We start from the raw sequence: 20,501 nt of genomic DNA on the forward strand, positions 1-20,501 counted from the left end.
GTAATGATCATAATTAAAAGGTCACCAACCTTTGTCATTAAAGCACTGTACTGTCAAATAAAGAGTGGAAATTTATTTAAATTGTTTTATTACTGAGAACAATCAAAGAACCCCCTAAGTTTCTTGGCTTAGGCTCTAAGATCTGTATGAACATATCATATACTAGATAAGAAGGACATTCATCGGTTATTAAAGTTACTTTTATATATCTGAGATTCCTCTCAAAGTAATCAGGGAAGACAGGTGTCAGGTGTGTTACACAGTAATAATCTGAGCAGCCCAACTTCTGCAAGCTGAGTTTATGGTGAGCAGAGCATCAGCGACAAGAGACTGCCTCCACTGGCCACTTAGTGTCCCCTAGAGGAACTTGGCAGGTGGGCCTGATGCCTAGAAACGCTGATTGGCGGATCACCTTCTCAAAAAGAGAAACGCTAATTCCCAATGAGCCTGAAGATGCCAGTAAGACCTCCTCGTGGTCCTGGTCCCTCTCCGTGTTTGTCTGTTGCTCATCTCAGCTGTTGTTTCTACCTCGAATAATCCTCACGTCCCTCAACAAACACAGTGGATCAACCTCTAGAACAAACCTTTGAGAAAGGCGGTAGTCGTGCAGCTGGGCATAACGAAGGGTTTTCTCCTGGTTTTGAAATAATGTTTGCACCCCAATCATCTTCTCCTGATGCTCATCCTCTGAAGCAGTTGAACTCTAATACGGTTCACACTCTGACGTCCGTTCTCTTCAGTGTGTGTGTTTCACGCTGTCCACAAGCATCCCAGGCTTGGCCGCCTCTCAGCTCAGGCGTTCTGGCAGAGCTCCCACAGCACCAAACGTTCCCGAGGAGCTGACAAAATTGTGCTGACTCATGCTGCGGACAAGCCGCAAAGAACCTCCATCTCCCACCCCATCGGCCACGGGTGCCACCTCGCCCTCTGCCCACCCAGGCCTGTGCCCAAGTGCTGGCCAGTGGCCAGTCCAGGTTCCCTCTGTAGAAGCTCAGGTTTTGTGAGGACCGACTTGCGCTAGGCAGTACACTAAGCATTGTATAGGTGGGACCTCATGTATCCTCCTAACAATCCTGAGTTGGATACTGCAGGTCTCTTCTGCAATCTCTTACTCTAAACATGTAGGGCTAAAAGTTCTCAGAATTCTGATTTTTTTTTTCTTTTTAGTTTGAAAGGTGTATGGCTCTCTCCACTTATATTCAACATCATGCTAAAGATTCTACCCAGAGAAGGCAAGAAAAAGAAATTAAAGGCATACAGATTGGATGTGAAGAAACAAAACTCTTTATTCTCACATTATGTGATACTATCTATGGCAATTATAAGAAATAAAAAAAAAACTACTAGAACTTATAATAAATTTAGCAAGATTATAGGATACAAAAAATCAATATATAAAACTAACTGAATTATATTGAATTTCTATATACTATCAATAAGCAATTCAAAATGAATTTAAAAAATACAATTCTAGCAGGGCATGTTCCTGTTGTCCCAGGTTTACATTAATCAATTGGGAAATTAAAAACCAGCACAGAAGGGTGAGGTGGCTGAGAGCAAGCCTTTGGCCAGACGCCGCCGATGCTGTTTGAGTATCAAGGACTGAGAGCAACTCAGAGGGAGATTATGCATTTACATTCCATTGACTCCTGAACTGTAATTAACGGTTTTATTTAGTCTGGGGATCTGCCAGCTCAGAGTCACCGGCAGTGCCAGCCATACATGCCCATCCCTGAGCCCACTCTCAAATGGACGAAGTTGGGACCCCTGGGAGAAGTGACTGGTTTACACAGCACCCCAGGTGACTCACGCACCCAGAGCCTGTGATCCTCCAGCTCTGCTCCTTCCCGGGGAAGCTCTAGCAACCTCGGCTCCTGAACACCACCACACCCAGGCCCGAGAGTGAAATCAACATTCCACAGCTGGTCTTTTGAGAAAAGGACAACAAAGGTACTTATTGCAAATAATTAAGATAATGAGATTCAACGCATAAACCAAAAGCAAAATGTGTAAAATTCTGCCACTCCACAAAATAGCCCTATTTTACAGAGCGTATCATTTGGTACTGTGTATTTTATCAAGGCAGGTTAATCACTACGGGTGAACATAAACAGCAAGTTCATTTTCCTTTCTCTGTTTATGTGTAAAGCCATTAATAGTTTATTTTGTTTCACATCACAAGTGGTGACTTAATTGCAGAGCAAAATAACAATCACAAACATTCATTTTTGGTCTTGCCATTACTTCCTTATGTGACATTTCCTCTAATTAGTTAGAGGGAATCACATTGAGAAGTATAGGTTTTGTTTAGAGAGAATGTAAAGAAAAAAAAAGAAACACAGTGGTAAGTTTTTGCTTTCCAAATATTGGGGAAATGGTAGAGTAGTTGTAATGACCTAAAAACCCTTCTGCTACAACATGCCTACAAATACTGAAGAAAATATACAAGCTTCTTTTTATTTATTTTTATTTTTATTTTTTTAGAATAGTCTCACTCTGTTGCCCAGGCAGGAGTACAGTGGAGCAATCATAGCTCACTGCAGCCTCGAACTCCTGGGCTCAGGCAGTCCTCCTGCCTTAGTCTCCCAAGTAGCTGGGACTACAGGCGTGCACCACCACACCTGGCTAATATTTTCATTTTTTGTAGACATGGGGTCTTGCTATGTTGCCCAGGCTGTTTTCAAACTCCTGGCCTCAAGCGATCCTCCTGCCTCAGCCTCCCAAAGAACTGTGATTACAGGTGTGAGCCCCACGCTGAGCACAAACTTCTTTTTAAATGTATTGCCGAGCACCTAACAAAGAAGGGAAATCCCCAGGGTTTGGAGCCAGGAGGGAGCCAGTGTGGGCTGAGCCTGGGTTGGGGGCTCAGTGCTGCCACCCAGGGAGGGGAGAACGGGCGCTGGGGAAGCAGGGACCTGGGTTTTAATGGCAAATGGGGTCAGCAGGTGAGGCTGTGGCCTGAGAGAAGTAAGTGGGATTGGAGCTGAGACCCACTAAATAAAACCAAAATTCTAGAAGAATATACATCCAGACGAGGAGGAGACTAGGACAGGTTGCCAAAGAAGCCAGACTGTCTGGCCCAGAGCTCCAATCAGGGAAACTAAGCAAAAAGAAACTCAACAAGTTTAGCGTGATGGCTTTCATATAGGTCATGTTTTCTGAACTAAAAACAACTTAGAAAATCAATGATATGAAGAAGTCCAAAAGCTATATTTGTAGGTTTGAAAACATACTTTATAAATAATTGATATATCAAAAGAAATCACAATGGAAATGAAAAAATATTTAGAACTGAAAAAAAAACCTCCTGGGATATAGCTAAAGCAATATTTAGAGGGAAATATATAGCCATAATTGTGTATATTAATAAAGGAAAAAACACCTAAAATTTCATTAGCTAAATATTGAATGAAAAAATTAGGGAAAGAACTACATAGTAGTAAATTAAAGAGAGTGACAAGAAGGAAAAAATAAAGTTAATAGAAATTAGCAAATTAAAAATAAGAAAAAAGGTAATCCATTAATCAAAAGATAATTATTTGTGAAGACTAATAAAATAGGCCAATTTCTGAAAGTTTGATCCAGATTAAAAAAGAGAGAAGGAGCAAAGCAATATTAGGCATGAAAACTGGTTGTAATTGAAATCTTATGTTCCCTGTTCTTTAATTCTTCTACTACTTTATTTAAAACTATGAAGTGTATCTTTTGTGCCAGGAAGACAACATCTACTTTTATCCCTCAATATTTGAACTGTTAACTGAGACAATAATTAAAATTATTGACCTGAAACTAAACAAGAGCATACAAATATTCTTCAGGCTAAGCTATTATTTTATTTGGTGTGCATTCCCAGGTTAGGCATTAACATTTTCCCAAAGCCTCGGGACCTTTCAGAGACTAAGCTCCACCTAGAACTGTAAGATACTGGCAGTAGCTGTCACTTTATTAATCTGGTTTCAATTTTTTAAATGTTTGGATTCACAGCTTATCTATGGGAACACATAATTGTTCCATCTTTAATATTCCAGAGAGGAGATTTACTGAAAAAGTTCATCTAGTATCCCCGTCTGCAAGCCAGCAAATGAAATCTTAGCCAAAGCTCAAGAGAGAAGACTCATTAGGAGGAAATCCATCCCCAGGGCTCGCCGGCCATCCCTCCGTCCATCTGTCAACAGCAAGACAAGAACAGCGGCTGCCACGGGGGCCCCGAGAGAGCAGGAGAGGAGGACACTGCCAGACCGCAACGCTTGGCACCAGAAGCCAGTTATCAGCCAGATGATGTGCTCGGCCAGCGATGTGAAACCCAATCATTAAGTTATCGGGAACTGGTCAGAGAAGAAAAGGACTCTGTCCCGCGTGTGTGAAGCAGCGATGGCATGGCCAGGAGGGCTGTGACTCGCAATGCCACAAGGTTTGTTCCCCAAACAGAACTGGGGACACCATGTGGGGACAGGGCTGACAGGCACAGTAGAAGGGAGAGGGCTCGAGACTGACATCACTGGAGGGGAGATGAAGGTCTGTCGCCTCCTCTTGCCGCAGAGCCCAGAGGAGATTGTGGAGGCAGATCTCCAAGGCGACTAGAGGCTGGCAGAGGAATTCAGTTGTTTTGAACTCTTTTGGCATTTTGCTTTTCTTGAGCAATTTTCACCCTACCCTTTTGAAAGATTTATTAGATTTAGGAGCCACTTCGTAATATCCTTTGAGCCCAAATTAGACTTTAGCACATAACTTTTCTGCCCTGAAGGAGTTAGAAGCTCCCTTTCTACACTAAAGGAGCAAAGAGATTTGGAAAAATGATCCCTGTGGTCTTTGCCATTGATGGACTCAAGCAAAGTTAACCTGTCACCAGACGCAAAGGGATACTGTTTTTAAGACGTGGGAACCTTTTCCATATTTTTGTTAGAAGCAAGAATCTGAGGGCTTCATCTTCTCAAAGGCCCCGTCCACACCTGGTCTTCCCCACCCGGGATTCGTGGGGCCAGCTCTGCTCTCTCTCTGCCAACGCACAGCTTCTAGCAAATGCCTGGGATTCATTCACACAGAACAGAAATAGCCGAGGTTCCTGAGCTGCTCATTGAGCACCTGTTCTGCATCTATTACTGTACCAGGCTGCAAGGGCCAGAAATAACCCAGACAGAGCACCTGCCCTCAGAGAGCTGACAGTCTTGAAGGGCTTAAGGTGAGAAAACAAATTGTGATGCAGTGCGATAAGTTCATTACAGACCAGGTAAAGAGACAGCCTTCAGAAAGGGTGATTAGTTCTATACGGAAAGGGGAAGGGCTTAGGAAATGCTGAAGAAACTGACACCTGAGTTAGGTTTTTCAGGAAGCGCAGGTGTTCTCAGAGTGGCAAAGAGACCCAGGATGCGGCCGGGCACAGTCCCGGAGGTGTGGGAGGCCTGTGGGCTTCGGGACGGTTGCAGCTTCCAGCGGGAGGGGCGGGAGGGGCGGGCAGGGGACCCAGGTCGGATGTGGGGTTAGCCAGGTAAGAGAGGCTCGTAATTTTCCAGGGAGAAGTGCTGAGGTCTGGACCAACTACTCCTGGAGACGGAAAGGAGGAGGTGGATTTGAGAGATACTGGGAATGGAATTAACAGGACGTGTTGGTGGAGTAGCTACGCAGGGGAGCACGAAGGCGAGTTTAGCTGGGTAGGTCTGGGCTCAGGCTTAGGGTGTCGGCTCTCCCAGGGATCCACATCTCCGCCAGAACTGCTCCCTGAGCTAAAGGGAAACAACGTGTCTGGGCTTGAGCCAGCACAGAGCATGAAGAAGCACGGTTCTTGTTGCTAAAGGCAAGCATCAGAAAGGAGAAGAAAATTAGGTACAAAACTTTATATTTCGTAACTATATTTTAGGCGTAGTAGACATTCCAGAAAGTAATGTTTAGGTTTCTAAACTGAGTCATTGGTGTTGTGTGAGAAATTAGTGACTTACATTTCCAACAAGTAATGAACATTACAATAGACACCTAAATGCGCAGAATGAAATATAGAGAATTTCCTTTTGGATAATGGATAAACCCGTAGGAAAGTTGGAGGAATACTGTAGGGCTGGAAATAAAATGACAGACATGGGTCCACATGGAAGCCAGGGAAGATCCTAGTGACCAAGAACTGTGTGTGTGTGTGTGTGTGTGTGTGTGTGTGTGTGCATGGGGGGTGTGCAGGGGCGAGGGAGTTAGAATGGAGACCATGATAAAACTGGCACTCAGAGGAGTTCCACTACTAGGAAGAAGGTTAAAAAGAGGGAAGGTAACTTCTTCACAAATGCAAAAAATAGCAACAGCCTCAGGCACTTGGAAGAAGCAAACACATACCTTCCTGGAAGAATGTCCCCACCCTGGGCTTCTGCCTGTTCTCACAGATACCATCTCTCTCTCTCTCTCCCCCGCCCCCCTCTCTCTCACACACACACACACAATTCCAAATAAATCATCCAGACTGTCATTAGGAAAAATAAGCAATAGCACCAGGCTGACCAAGACTTTAGATGTTGGCATCATCAGGCATCGATGATAAACTAAGTGTTCAACATGTTAAAAGAAATAAAGAGAACATAAAAACATGAGAAAGGAGCAAGAAATGCTCCAAAATGATAAGATAGAGTTTAAAAAGAACCAAATAGATCTTACAGAAATGTTTTTAAACTTAAAGTTCAATAGTGCTTAAATCTTTCCGAATCCTCATATAAAAATAGGATAGCAAAACCAACCCGAGGTATTCCCATGGGCTCTGAAACACAATCAGGTAGGGCCAAATCACCATCAGCCAAGCCCCACGTGGTACTAACATCTGCACTGGAGGGAGAAGAAGGGAGCTACGGGGCAACAGCACGCACCCGAGAGCGGTAGAATCCCCAAATCACTGACAGTTATTACTCGGAAGAACAGACCGATTTGAGAAAGGTGCCTGGGTCTTGACCAATCCAACAGCATGTGAGTGCAGGGGCCTGCGGTAGGAAAGACCGAAGAGCGCTGGAACCATCCGGCAACCATGAACTCTTGAAACCGACCCATCTGATGCCGGGCTAGGCCAGGGCCCTACCCAAAGGAGAAAGCCTTGGGAGTGGAATCACATCAGTCAAGACGGGCAGGACCAGGTCAGAAAATCTCTTCTGCAAAGGACACAATTCAGACTGTGAAGGCCAGTCTCTTGTCACTACTGCACTGTAGTTATTGTGCAAAAGCAGCCACAGACGATACCTAAATGAATGGTCTTGGCTATGGGCCAATAAAACCTTATTTATGAACACTGAGGTTTGAATTTTATTTGATTTTCTTGTGTTACAAAATGGTATTCTTCTTTGTTTGTTAGAACCATTTAAAAATGTAAAAACCACTCTTAGTTCACAGGCCACACGAAAACTGGTGGCAAGACAGACTTGGTTTTCCAACTCCTGGTTGGAGGAAAAGACTCCAGAAAACTCAGAAAGGAAGTGCCCTTGCATCTGAACCATTACCAACAACAGCAGAGGAGGGTGCTCTGTGAAGTTAGAAGAGGCCTCCTAAACCATGCCACATCCTAAAAGTTCGGGCAAGCTAATTTCACATTAAAAATAAGTAACAGAAAATATCAAGGCCAAATCCCATGCAAAGTTATTATAAGAAAAAGGGATTAAGGAGCAGAATAATCTCACTACAGACGATAAAAACGTAACAAAAAGACATGGCGGTGCTGAGGCTCAGAAAATAATATCCCAACACGAAAGCCTTGGACACAAGGTTTCTCCCTGACCTTCTGCCCTCCTGTCTCGCACCCCTCCTTCTCCCCTGAGGCAAGCCATAGAAAAAAGAATTCCTTTTCCTCAAGGTGGATCATAAAAACCAGAACTCCTTTTCCCAAAAGCCAGCCATAAATTCTGCAACTATGACCCGGAACTTCCCCCGACAGCTGGCCATTAGAAGTTTAAGACCCTCATTGTACCTCATTCCAGAGGGGTCCTACCCTCTACCTGAGAGGAAGGAAAGCTGCACAGGAGGCCAAGAAGAGTACGAGCAGACAGGCCTTGCTGTGTTTGCCCCTCACACCTGCTTTGTCCCGTCACGTTTCTGTGCGGCTGTCCCTGCTCCGTCAACCTGGGCATAAAATGGGATAGTTCACCCTGTGTGTTTGGGTCTTCACTCTGAGGGCTCCCATGTCACGTAAAACCATGATCAGATAAAATTCCTATGCTTTTCTCTTGTTAACTCGTCTTTTGTTATAGGGGTGTTGGCATAAACCTTTATGATGGGGAGGAAAGGGATCACCCCCTCTATGCCCCTATAGCCACAAAACAAAGCAAAACCTATTTCAGAACAAGCTAACAGACTGTAAGAAAATTATATAAGACATGAAAGAACATGTGAATCAGATTAGAAAAAGTCATTGATGAGGAAACAGCATTCAGGAAAGAATTAGAAATTTTAAAAATGAATTTCAGAAGCAAAAACCAAACTAGACGGAACACAGTAACAAGTAAGCACAATAAGTAATGCCGCAAGAAAAATAGAAAGTGGAAATGAGGGAAGTTTTACAAATAAAAAAGAAATGAAAAAACAATTTAAAAAGATGTCAGGAAAAGTGACAAATATTGAAGATAGGCACAGGAAATCAGACATAGGAGTTTTTGAAGAAACCAAATTTTAAAAAAAGAAAGAAAAACTGAATACTAAAAATGAAAATTCAAGAGCACTTTACTGAATTAAAAAAAAAAAGACTTGAAGCCACATATTGAAAAAGTACACCACATACCTGAAAATATCAATTCCAAATTGTATTATATAACTACTCAACTTTAAAGAAAAAAAAAATCCTTTGTGCATTATATTAGTGATCAGCACAGGAGTTTTGACTTGCTCAAAGCTGGGCTGGTTCACCCCTCCTTAGGCAACCTGGTGGTCCCCGCCCCCGGGAGGTCACCATATTGATGCCAAACTTAGTGCAGACACCCAATCGCACAGCACCCTACAGCCCAGAACTCCTGGACTCCTGCGAGCCTCCTGCCTCAGCCTCCTGAGTAGCTGGGACTACAGGTGTGCACCACCACGTCCGCCTGGACATTATATTAGCTAGCTAGGGCTACCATAACAAAATACACAGACTGGGCAGCTTAAACAAAATAAATTTATTTTCTCACAGTTCTGGAGGCTGGAAGTCCAAGATCAAAGTGTTGACAGGATTGGTTTCTCCTAAAGCTTCTCTCCTTGGCTTGCAAATAGCCATCTGCTTCCTGTGACCTCACACGACCTTTTCCTTGTGCCAATACTGGTGACATCTCTGGTGTCTCTTCCTCTTCTTAGAAGGACACCAGTCACACTGGATTAGTGCCCACTCTTAAGACCTCACGTAAACTTCATTACCTCCTTGAAAGCCCTGTCTCCAAACACAGTCACAGTGAGGGTTAGAGCTTCCACATACAGATTTCGGAGGGACACGATTCAGCCCATAACAGATATTTTTAAAGAGTGTGTGACTTATGAAGAAAAAAATGAGATTATCATCAAACATTTTGATAGCAATGCTTTATGTCATAAAGAAATGAAGTAACATATTTAAATTACTCAAGGAAAAAACATATAAGACAAGAATTTTTTATCTGGCAAAACTGAATTTAATTATGAAAGACAAGACAAACTGCTATCAACATGCCAGAACTCAGAGAATACTGTCACCGTTAGCCTTTCCTGAGGAATCTACTATGGATCAAGCTTCAGACAACTGAAATGAGTAGAGAGATGTTGACTTAAGCACTGGTAGTGAGATATATAAATACCTACACACACACATGAATTACTGAAACGGAAAGATAATAGAGTATATAAGGGCTACAGGCTCTGACAATGTCGATATTATGTAATACAACTATTTCAAAAATGAGGGGGGAATGGAGGAAGAAAGGGAAAACACATGCAAAAAAATTATATTTTCAGTGATCGTGTTGGTAGCAGAATTAGTATTATTATTCTGAAACTGTTGTGAGTGTAATTTGGCATAAAACAAATGGGTTTTTATGAGATGTTCTAATCCTATCAGATCCTGTATATTTGGGAATTAGGTTCTCAGATATGGATGAAAGGGGATATTGATGTCATCAAGAAGAGGTTAGCTCCATAGACTCTAATTTGAACTGAATTCATGAGGTATTTTACTATACAAATAAAATAGCTCTGTCCACTATACATCCCTTAGTGCCAAAACTGTAGTATTGAAATACCATTTCTCACTGAAAAAAAAAAAATCAAGACTTCTTGGAGAAATGGCTGATTTCACACCTTCAAGAGAAAAGTAGGAGATGAGTCTGGAATCTCTTATCATACCAAATAGCAAGGAGGCCATCAAAGACTACTAAGGTGATGTCAAAAGGACCCAGGAGCCAACTGGAAGAGGCTCCCACTGAACAAAGTCAGACACTTTGAGCTTTAATACTAATAAATGCAGTGGATTAAAACCCCTCAAAAATGCTTATCCATGAGTTCTTAGTGCTGTTGAAAACAGCAGGGAGGAAAGGGAATGAACACACGACCTTGAAAACTGCCAACCACAGGGAACCAGCTGAGCATCTATATTGCCTTTCCTTTATAACCTTATCACTGGGTGAACTAATGGTAGATGGGGGAAAGCGTATCTTTATAAAAGTATTCCAACTAATAAATGAAAACTAAATGGTAGACTTAGAAGATTTCCCTTTGCAATACCATAAATGGAACCAGATGTTAAGCATCAATATCAGTGACTGCTGAGATCACAAAAAAAGAGAGATAATCAGACATCATATGTTTCTAATAGTTTCTTTTTTTTCCTGATAGTTTCTTGACAAAATGATTGAATCTGAGTGTGATCCAGTCAATGGATTCAGCCACTAAATTCCAGGAAATGCAGAGGACAGAGAAACATGCTGAACTCATGCCATGAGTATGCAACCACCAAAATCCACATGGTGAGAAACCGTACAGACCAAATGACCGTGTCCTTCCAAAGATAAATTGGACAACTGTAAGGAAGGGAAGGGGATAGAGGAGGAGTATATAGATTTTAAAAAGACAAAGTATATTTCAAAAATTTGTAAATGGCCAAGGGTAAGAAAAATCACTTAATGAAAATGTAACCTGCAAATTAGACACAGTGCAAGAGAGAATTTGTAAACTGGAAAATATATCCAAAGAAATTACTCAGAATGCATAATAGAAGGAAAAATCGAAAATGTGAAAGAGAAGAAAATGAAAAATAAAATAGGAAGCTCCAACATAGGTCCATTTCAAGTTTTAGAATTTAATGGTAGAGTTTGGGTAGGTTCAAACTCTTGGTGCGATATTCAGTTTCAGCTCAAACACTTCCAATGTCAAGGCCTCTCTTATTTTGGGGACACTGAGAGGGCACATGGGGAGGATTAAGACTTAAGGGGCTTAAGAAACGGAGTGAGGCCACAGTGGCTGTGGGAGAGGAGGGAGCGGAGCAAGTGGATGTGGGGGCAGATCAGGACCTCTGCAGCCCCACCAGTAGGAAAGTGCTCCAAGGTCAGGGCCGTGGATGACGGGGCTGCGGTCAGCTCGGGACGGGCACAGGCTGGGGCCCCCAGGTCGGCTGTGCAGCTGCCGGGACATCGTCATGGTGTTTTTCAGCCTGGCACATGGGTATCTGGAACCTCTTTCTGTTCTCTCCATGCGCTCGCAGAGGTCCAGTGAGGCTCATGTGGCCGTTGAGTTGCACCTCGGCCGAGGGCTCCAAGGAGCCATGAAGCTATGACCTGGCAGGGGAGGTGGCTGGCAAAGGCGTGACACCCTCCCCGGGAGCAGGGATTGCCAGGACAACCTCTCCCACAGCTGGGCATCTGCAGGCTAACAGGAGGGTCCCTGGGGGGTACTGGTGATGCACCTGGGAAGAGAAGTGTGGTGGACAGTGGCCCGGAGCCTCCCGAGCCCCCAGTGTCAGGGTGACGACAGAGCACGCGGAACCACCAACCAACTGGGCTTGGACGTGCAGCGCTGCTCAGCCCTCCCAGCAGCAGAGCCGCACCTTGCGAAGAGCTTCAGGTCTCGTGGGGTGTACCCAGGCAGGTGGGGAAGAGGGGGAGAAACAAGTCCCCTGCCTCCAATGAGGCCCAGAAAAGTAGTGAAATTCGGTTTATCCTAGAATGGTGGGGTTGGGACAGGGTCTAAGGTCCCACATCCTCAGCCTTATAGCCGTATTTGTCAGTGATCCAGGGATGTCCCCCACACCTGGAGCTCCCAGAGGCACCATACGGATCACATGAAAAAGATATAGGATGGAGGGAGATTAGCTTCTCCTCCTTCCCTCTCATCCCTTCATTTGAAGAAAGGCAAGGTCTGGATTGAGATGCTGGGACACAGTCAGGAGAAGGAGAAAGGGACTGAGCTTACGTGGTGGCCACCCACCCATGTGGGCTCAAAACTGCGCAGCCAGCCTGGTCTCCGTCACCTTCCCTGTCCCTTGGTGAGCCTCCTCCCACCTCCCTGTGCACCCAGGAAAACTCTCTGTGGTCTGATGTCGCCAACTGCCCAGACAGCCCATGACGCCCAGATTTCTGGTCCCAAATTGAACTTGCATTCCTTGCCCGTCTTCCCCAATAATCTGAGTAAAGCAACTCATAGTGAGGTTAAAAAGTCACCTGCTTTTTAAGAGACTAATAACACAGATGAAAGGGACTAACTGGCCCCTTTCCATATAGGAGTTTTGCTTCATTATCTCACTGACCCAGCAGAAGCTGGTCATAGAGGAAGAAGTGTCTGCTATTAAGGGTTAAGCAACTTGCCCAAGAAGGTCACCCACTTCTGCGTGGCAGAGGGGAGATTCTAATTCCATCTCTATGATTGCAAAGGCTATGTTCTTTCCAAATATTAATACATTTCCACGAGACAGAATATGTGAGAGCACTCTCTCCTCCAGGACGGAAAGGCTCTCTAGGTATCCGTTGCTTTGGGCTCATGGTGTTTTGCCTTCCGTCCCCCTCGTCCCCCTGAAATCCACACGTGGGGTTAGTGTTGCAGCCACATACGCTCTGGAGCACCCCGGGGAAATCTCTGCAACAGAGTAATTACTTGGAGGAGGGAGCGAGTTGGGTTGGCACGAGAAAGGCACAATCGCAGACCACAAATGCGCCAGCCCTGCGCGGTTGCCGCGTCTTGGCTGGCCCGCTGTTTCCCTTTTGCAGAGCCCGCTTGACACGGCTTGCCAGCAGGTACCGATTAAGCCGCAGTAACTAATAACAGCTTCTGAGGGAAAATGGGGGGATTTAAATCAATTCAGTACAGTGAGTTGTTACCATGTGAATGTTCCCAAACCAAAATGCCAACTTGGAGATTATTTAGAATTAACTAATAATATAATGCTACCTCTGCCAAACAAGATAAGCTATCCCTCGGGGATATAATAACATATAAATTAAGTATAATGGCTGCATGCTTTTCGTGAAATGGGTGAGATTCTCAAAGTCATGAGTACAGGCAAAAAAAATCGTGGATAGACTTGAGAAAAGATAAAGTGATGTAAAGAATTAAATATTCCATCTAAATTGAATTATGTTAATACAATAAAACTAAGCTGTGGGGATTTAGTGAGGGAAATGGAGTTTAGAATCTCACTTAGGTTCACAGTTGGAACCCTACAACTGACCAAGAAATATGTCACATTATTTACTGTTTTCAAATTTAATAAATCTCCAGCTAACCATGATGTTCGGAGACAGGAATGTCATAGTTCTCCGAATTCCCTGGTTCGTATGGTTAACCAGAGACCCTTTTTTGAGTTCAGTCCTCCTTTTTGAAAATCTTTCAAAAATTTTTCTTTGTTTTCTTGTCCTAGTAAATACAATGTACTCACCAGAGAATCTTTATTCCAGAACCTCAAAATTATCGTACCATGCTATGTTTGTGGAAAGCCTGAGAGATTGGGCTGAATTTATAACAACTCTGGAAAACAGCCTGTTGCTCTTTTTGATAAGTGTCTGATAGGAATTCACTGAGTTGTAAGTAAACTCTTCCAAGTAAAAATGTGGGAAGCAAAGCCAAGTCATCTATTTGAAGTTTCGATGAATTCCATCTTGATAAATAAAGGCCCCTGGAGTTTCCCAGTTCAATTAAATACACACTTGCTAAGCACCTCTTTGACGGGGAGGTTTCATGAAATAGATACTATCCTTGCACCAGAGCAGCTCGTAGCCTAGGATAAATAAATAGCTGAGATACTCTGTCTTCCCTATTTTATGGAAGTAAAACTTTCCCTCTATCCGCCTGGACTCCTTATGTCTAACTCAGGCAATCAATAAGTCCCATTGATCCGACTTCAAAAAGACTCACGAATCTCTTCCTTCCCCTCCATCTTTGCTGTCACAGCCCCAGCCCAGACGCTCATCATCTCTAAACAGCCTCTTGCGATAACCTAACAGGTCTTTTTGCCTCCGGTCTTGCCTACCACACCGTCCGCCACACTCCTGTCAGAAAGACCTTCCCAAACACAGATTTGACCTCGCCGTTCTCCTGCTTAAAATCTTCTGATGGGTCTCTCTGGCGCTCACTAAATTCAAACTGCATTCGCATGAAATATCCAGCCTCTCACTGACTCATCCCCATCCCCGTTTCTGGCATCATAACCATCCTGTCTCCGTCTCACGCCATACCCTCTAGTCCGCATGGATGGATAAATTACTGCTTCTATAAGTGCTTTGCACGTATATCTAGATGCCTTTATCAGCGCTATTTCCTAGTTCCAGAATGGCCTCCCCACCCTCTTCCCGCTGTCCAGAAATTTCTTACACATTTTGAGACTCATTCAAGTGCCATCTTCCCTGCTGCTCACCCTTATTCTTCCCTCTTAATTCCTGTCTCTGCTGTACTTAGATATACCCTACATAAGGTGACAGACACCAAGTACAAGTATTTATTAGTATTTATCCTTAGGCTACGAGCTGCTCTGGTGCAAGGATCGTTATCTATTTCATGAAACCTCCCCATCAAAGAAGTGCTTAGCAAGTGTGTATTTAATTGAACCGGGAAACTCCAGGGGGCATTTATGTATCACGAGGGAATTTGAAACTTCAAATAGATGCCTTGGCTTTGCTTCCCACATTTTTACTTGGAAGAGTTTACTCGCAACTCAATGAAGTTCTATCCAGTACTTATCAAAAAAGCCTTTAAGAGGCTTAGAAAAAAAGATCGTGAATTTGAATTTGCACCAGGTCCAAATGAAGATCTCTAAGAGGCAGCTGGATGGGTCACTGCATGACTAAATCCCCCCCAAAAAATCTTACTGCCAAGTTAATGACTAAGACAAGTTTAATGACTACATAATACTAAATAACACGAATGTTCAACATTAAATACGTAATCTGCAAGTAAACACTGAAAACCCACAAAACTCATTTGCCACTCCCAACGGAGAAGTCTGAAGATGTGTGCTGTTCTCAGGCCTCAGTTTCCCCACTATCTCAAGGCTCCTCTGAACTCCTATCTAAGCTTGCCTGAGCAGAACCTCATGAAACAATTATCTTTGATCCCCATTTTATCTCCCAGTTTACACTCAAACTTGATGATTTTCCTTAACAAAGAATTCTTTCTCTTTCTCTCTCTTTTTTTTTTGGAAAATGCAGTGAACAAGCTATGTATGCTATTTAGTGGATGTCATCTTCCTCTCGTTGTCTGTTCTCATGTGCTGACTGTGTGCAGTTCCCCAGTCAGTTCCTCAAGGCCTCCACATGCCCAGCATCCCACCCTGGCCCTCCCAGTGGTGCCTTCTGTATTCCGTCATGTTAGGGGCGATGTGCCGTGCAAGTCCTCCCCCATGCGAGCTAAGAGTTCAATCTCAGCTCCACGCCAGGACTCAGCCGTCACTACCAATGACCATGGAGATGTACTGGATTGCTTATTCCAGAAAAATAATAATAATAATAATAGCTTTCTTATCTGAGCACACAAAGCAATTTTATCACAAAGATTTAAGCACCACATACAATCACTTTTTCCATATAAAATCAGGAGGATAACTTCATTATTGCTTTGGTTGTACTGTTAAATCACTTTGATCTAAGGTACAGTAAGCAAGGGATTCCTTCAAGGATCTGCCAAAGCCGCTGCCAGGGTAGAACACGTGGGAAAATCAATCCAGTGTAAAAGGAGATTTGTTAGGAGAGCAAGTCCAGTGAAGGACAAGGACAGAGGTGGCTGATTGGATCACTTGCTTTCTTGTCACGACTCCAATTCAGTGGATCTCAACCCTGGTTATGGGCCAGAGTCACCTAAGGAGATTCCTTTTTTCTCCAAAAAAATACTGTGCCTGGCTCCCAGTCCCAGAGATTCAGTGGGACCTCCCACCCCGGCGTGTACTTTTGGCATAGTCATCATTCTGGTGCCTCTTATTCATGACATATGAAAAACTAATGACCTTTGAGAAGAAACTGAAAATAACTACAACCATGCATTCATTTAGCCAACACGTGAACACCCAGAGCCTCCAGACCAAGCGCTTTGGATCCTGATCTCAGCCGAGGATGTAAAGCCCCACGTAGGTTCACCTGTGCGAAGGCCAAGTGCACGGGGTTAGCGGCTGCCCCAGCGAAGGCCTCGGGTGTTTCCTTTAAGGGAGCTCACGGCTTCTGAGTGAGAGCAGCTGTCTCTTCATTAACCAGCTTGGATTTCCTTAAAACTAGTCTTACACTTATTTGGGGGGCGGGGGGAGCGTAGAGTTGCAGATATTATCTTCAGGTTTGGGGGATGGGCTGTAAAGCGGGATAATGTGGTCCTCAAAGCTTGGTCCAGTCCACAGAGAGGGTGGAAGGAAAGGGAATGAAGCCACTGGAGCTAGAGGGGCCTTGCAGAGAATCTGGCCCAATCTTTCATTTCAGAGCAGAGGAAACAGAGACTTAGAGAGGTCAAGTGATGGTCCAGAATCACTCAAAATAGTGATAGCAGAAATAGGGTGAGGACTTCAGGGCCCCAACTTTCCACCCCAGGTTCCTTCTGGCTGATGCAGCCCATGCGGCTTCCGCGGAAATCAGAAAACTCTTCTACAAGAGAAAACGACGTTGCTGAGGAGAGGTTCCAAGGGTGCATGCAGACACAGTACGGCGGCCACAGGAAACAAGCGCTTCAAATGGGGCTGCTACAGGAACAAATAGAGAAGACAGTGGCGTCAGAGGTGGCGTAAGACAGCATACAGTTAAGAGGCAAATGGGTGGCACATACAGCTAGTGCTTTGGGAGGTGAAAAAAAGCAATCGCTGGCACAGGTGGATGGAAAACAAGTTATTGGGTAAGTTTTATCCTCCAGCCTAAAGGGTGAGGCTCACTAGGAGATTTATATTGTGTTCTTCTGTGATACCACCCAGGCAGCAGAATCGAATTTAATAAGAAAAATGGGAACTGTAGTTTAAAAGGTTTCGGTGTGTTTTGCATTTACAATTGCATTTTAGAGGCTTGATATTTCTGTCTAACCTGATTGGCACAAAATCATATTGGGTTCTGCAAGTTCTACTTACAGATGAGTACTAATGATGATTAATAACTTCTAGTAGTTAAGTGCGATTTTGTGTGCGATATATGCAAAGAACCAGTTGTTGAGGCAGCAACAAGATTTCGTTGTGTTTTCCCACCATTGTATTTATCCATTCGTAATCATCCTAAATTTTTAGGCATAGCCAAAGCTCCCGTTGTTATTGAGGCAAAATTTTTCCCTTGATTGGAAGAATTTCATTTTTAACACATTAACTCCTCAACAAGGCCAACTGAGTCTACTTCTAAAAAGATGCCCAGACATGTCCCTTCCTCTCCCTCCTCATTGGCCACTGCCCTCGCCCAAGCTCTCATAAGCTCTGAACATTCTGCGCAATAACATTCTAACTGTTCTTTTTGCCTCTAGAAAATACGTATTCAGAAAGTAACACGATCAAATTCCTAAGGGTCAAGAGATTATTCCATATTGCGTGAGTGCAAATTCTGTGCCATATATTCGAGGCCAGAGAAGAGTTCCATGGTATAGTCTGGCAGAACTTTTAGAAATTGGTATTCCCCTGACCAACGGTTAAAGTCTGCTGTTTGGAGTTCGATAATTTTATCTGGCCTTCTTTTCATCCTCATGATCAGCCAGGATTGGAAATTCACTACCTTGTGTGCAAATTTTTGTAATGCAGCTATGCTTCCCACTTATTAGAAATCCCATGTGCTACACATAGAATCCAGTTTGTGGGTAACTTGAAAACATAAGAACCCAAATAGGAATCACTTAATGGGAGAAAACATTGCTCTTCTCAATTTAAACAAACAGGTTTTTCTTCTTAGCCAAGATGTATTTATTGTCATTTCTACATTTACTCTTATAAGTTTCTGGTTATCATAACCACAGAGAGACAGCTTATTAGTTTTAACTGCTGGATAAAAGCATGCAGCATTTTCAAGATTTCTGGTTTCACCCTTTTAACCCAAAGAAAAACTATAAATAGATGGTAAAGTCTGGGATTTCCACAGCTAAGTGCTGCTATAAATAGTTTTAAACATTTTCCCACTTCATGCTTTCTAAAAGAACATTCTCCACTTCCTTTCTTGGATAACCTCTGGGAATAAAGGGAGATCGCATTCAGAATTTTATGGAGGAAGTTTAACAAAACACTTTTAATGAACCTTTTAGCAACTGTAAACATTCCTCAGATATTGAAAAAATGGAAAACAAAATGATTTAACAAATGCATTAATGTAAATGGATATTTAAATTTAAATAGATTTCTTTTTGGAAAAATGCATTTTAAAATTAAGCTGTCAATACTTTCGTCCATTTTCTCTTGTTTCCGGGAATTTTTCTTCTAAAAAACAAAATTAAGCCAAAACCTGATCATTCCCTTAACTTTCTTATTTAACTTAAGTGACATTTATTCCAGTTTTCTTCAGAACTTAGTTAGATTGGGCACTTTGGTGGCTACAAAAAGAAAGAAATATATTTCTTTCCACTTTCCGTACACACTAACATCCAGAGAAAGGATCAATTCACCTCAGTTGTCAGGTGCCCAGACTATCTGTCTCTTTTCTTAAAGAATATACATAAGACACCCTGTAGAACAGACAGGAAGATTCTTCATTCTTTGCAGAATCTCTGCCATGCAAAACTTTCCGGTGGTGCACGCCTGTGGCCGTCAGCGCAGTGCGGAATCACCCGTCTCTTTCCCGAGCAGAGACTATCCTAATGCCTGCGCTCTAGCAACCTCTGCTGGTGGTTGTTTCTGACTGGGAAGAAAGTAGAGGTCTTCCCAAGGGCAGGGAAATTAAGAAAAGAAAGAACAGCAACAAAAACAGGTCATATTCGTGAAACTAATGTCCCTGTTTTATATTTTAATTAAAAAAAGGCAATGGAATGGCTATAAAAGGTTTCTAAAATATTAGTGATTTTTTTTTTTTAGCAGTTTTAGGTTTTTTAGCAGTTTTGGGGGCAGTTCGTTATGCAGTTAACCTATTAATTGAAATAATAGGCTAAACGTAGTATAATTCGTTACTGATAGCCCAGGAGTGCACTAGAACCTGCTAGTACTAGTTCACAAGAGCCAATTATTAAATTTTCAAGAATTTTGCAAGCCATTATTAAAAATTGCATTATATAAACTTGTAATTAGATACATTTAAACAAATTATGTTTAGATATTTTAAAGATTTTGTAATTATTTTACTACTGTCTATTTCTTGAGGTTATTTACATGCATTGTGTCTATATGGTAGAAATATCATGTAATGGTATGCTACAATGCATCTCTTCCCAACTCTGTGTTCAGCCATGTGTGAGTATTTGCACTATGGAAATGGGCAAGTGCTATAAACCAGAGCTTGTTTTGTCGATTATCTAGACTTAAGAAAGTGTTGGAGAAAATGTTAATATAGATTCAACTTAAAAGTATGTTATGTCTATAGCTACTATATTATGAATAGCACAAAAATTTGAGGAAATGTTCTTCCAGAAAAGTATTATCCAATCAGGAAACAAACGAGTGAAGTTCTGACACACATCTTTGTTATTTTACTTTGGTCTTCCTCATAAACATAAACAAAAATATCAACCAACATTCATGTTGGAACTATATTCATTTGACAGTGAAACCAGAGGTTGGCTAAGAATACAAGAGTACTGTAAAAATTAACAAAAATACTCTATGAGAATTAATTGGCTATATGGAATTTAAAATAAATACAATAAGGAGGAGTATAATTTTATTTGCAAACTGTGTGCTATGTATCTTTTATATCAGTAAAAATTTTGATAAACTTATATAGCTACATGTATGCACACATAATTTTTTTCTCCAGAGAATGAATTGTTGAACAGATACCAGCACAGCACTGGTTATCTCCCACTGTAGCACAATCCAGCCTGTTTCACTGACACATTAGTAAATGAAACAGAGTGACTTCAGCTCTAGTAGAACAACACTTTTATTTGTTATGTTTAATGTGTTTGTGTTTTATTTTATTATATCTTTCTCTTTAGAAGTCTGGCTGAAGTAAGTGGTAAGGGAGATGTGTTCTGGATTCCATAGTTTCTGA

The sequence above is a fragment of the Propithecus coquereli genome, unplaced genomic scaffold (assembly GCF_000956105.1).
Source record: "Propithecus coquereli isolate 6110/MARCELLA unplaced genomic scaffold, Pcoq_1.0 Scaffold238, whole genome shotgun sequence".
Classification (NCBI taxonomy): Eukaryota; Metazoa; Chordata; class Mammalia; order Primates; family Indriidae; genus Propithecus; species Propithecus coquereli.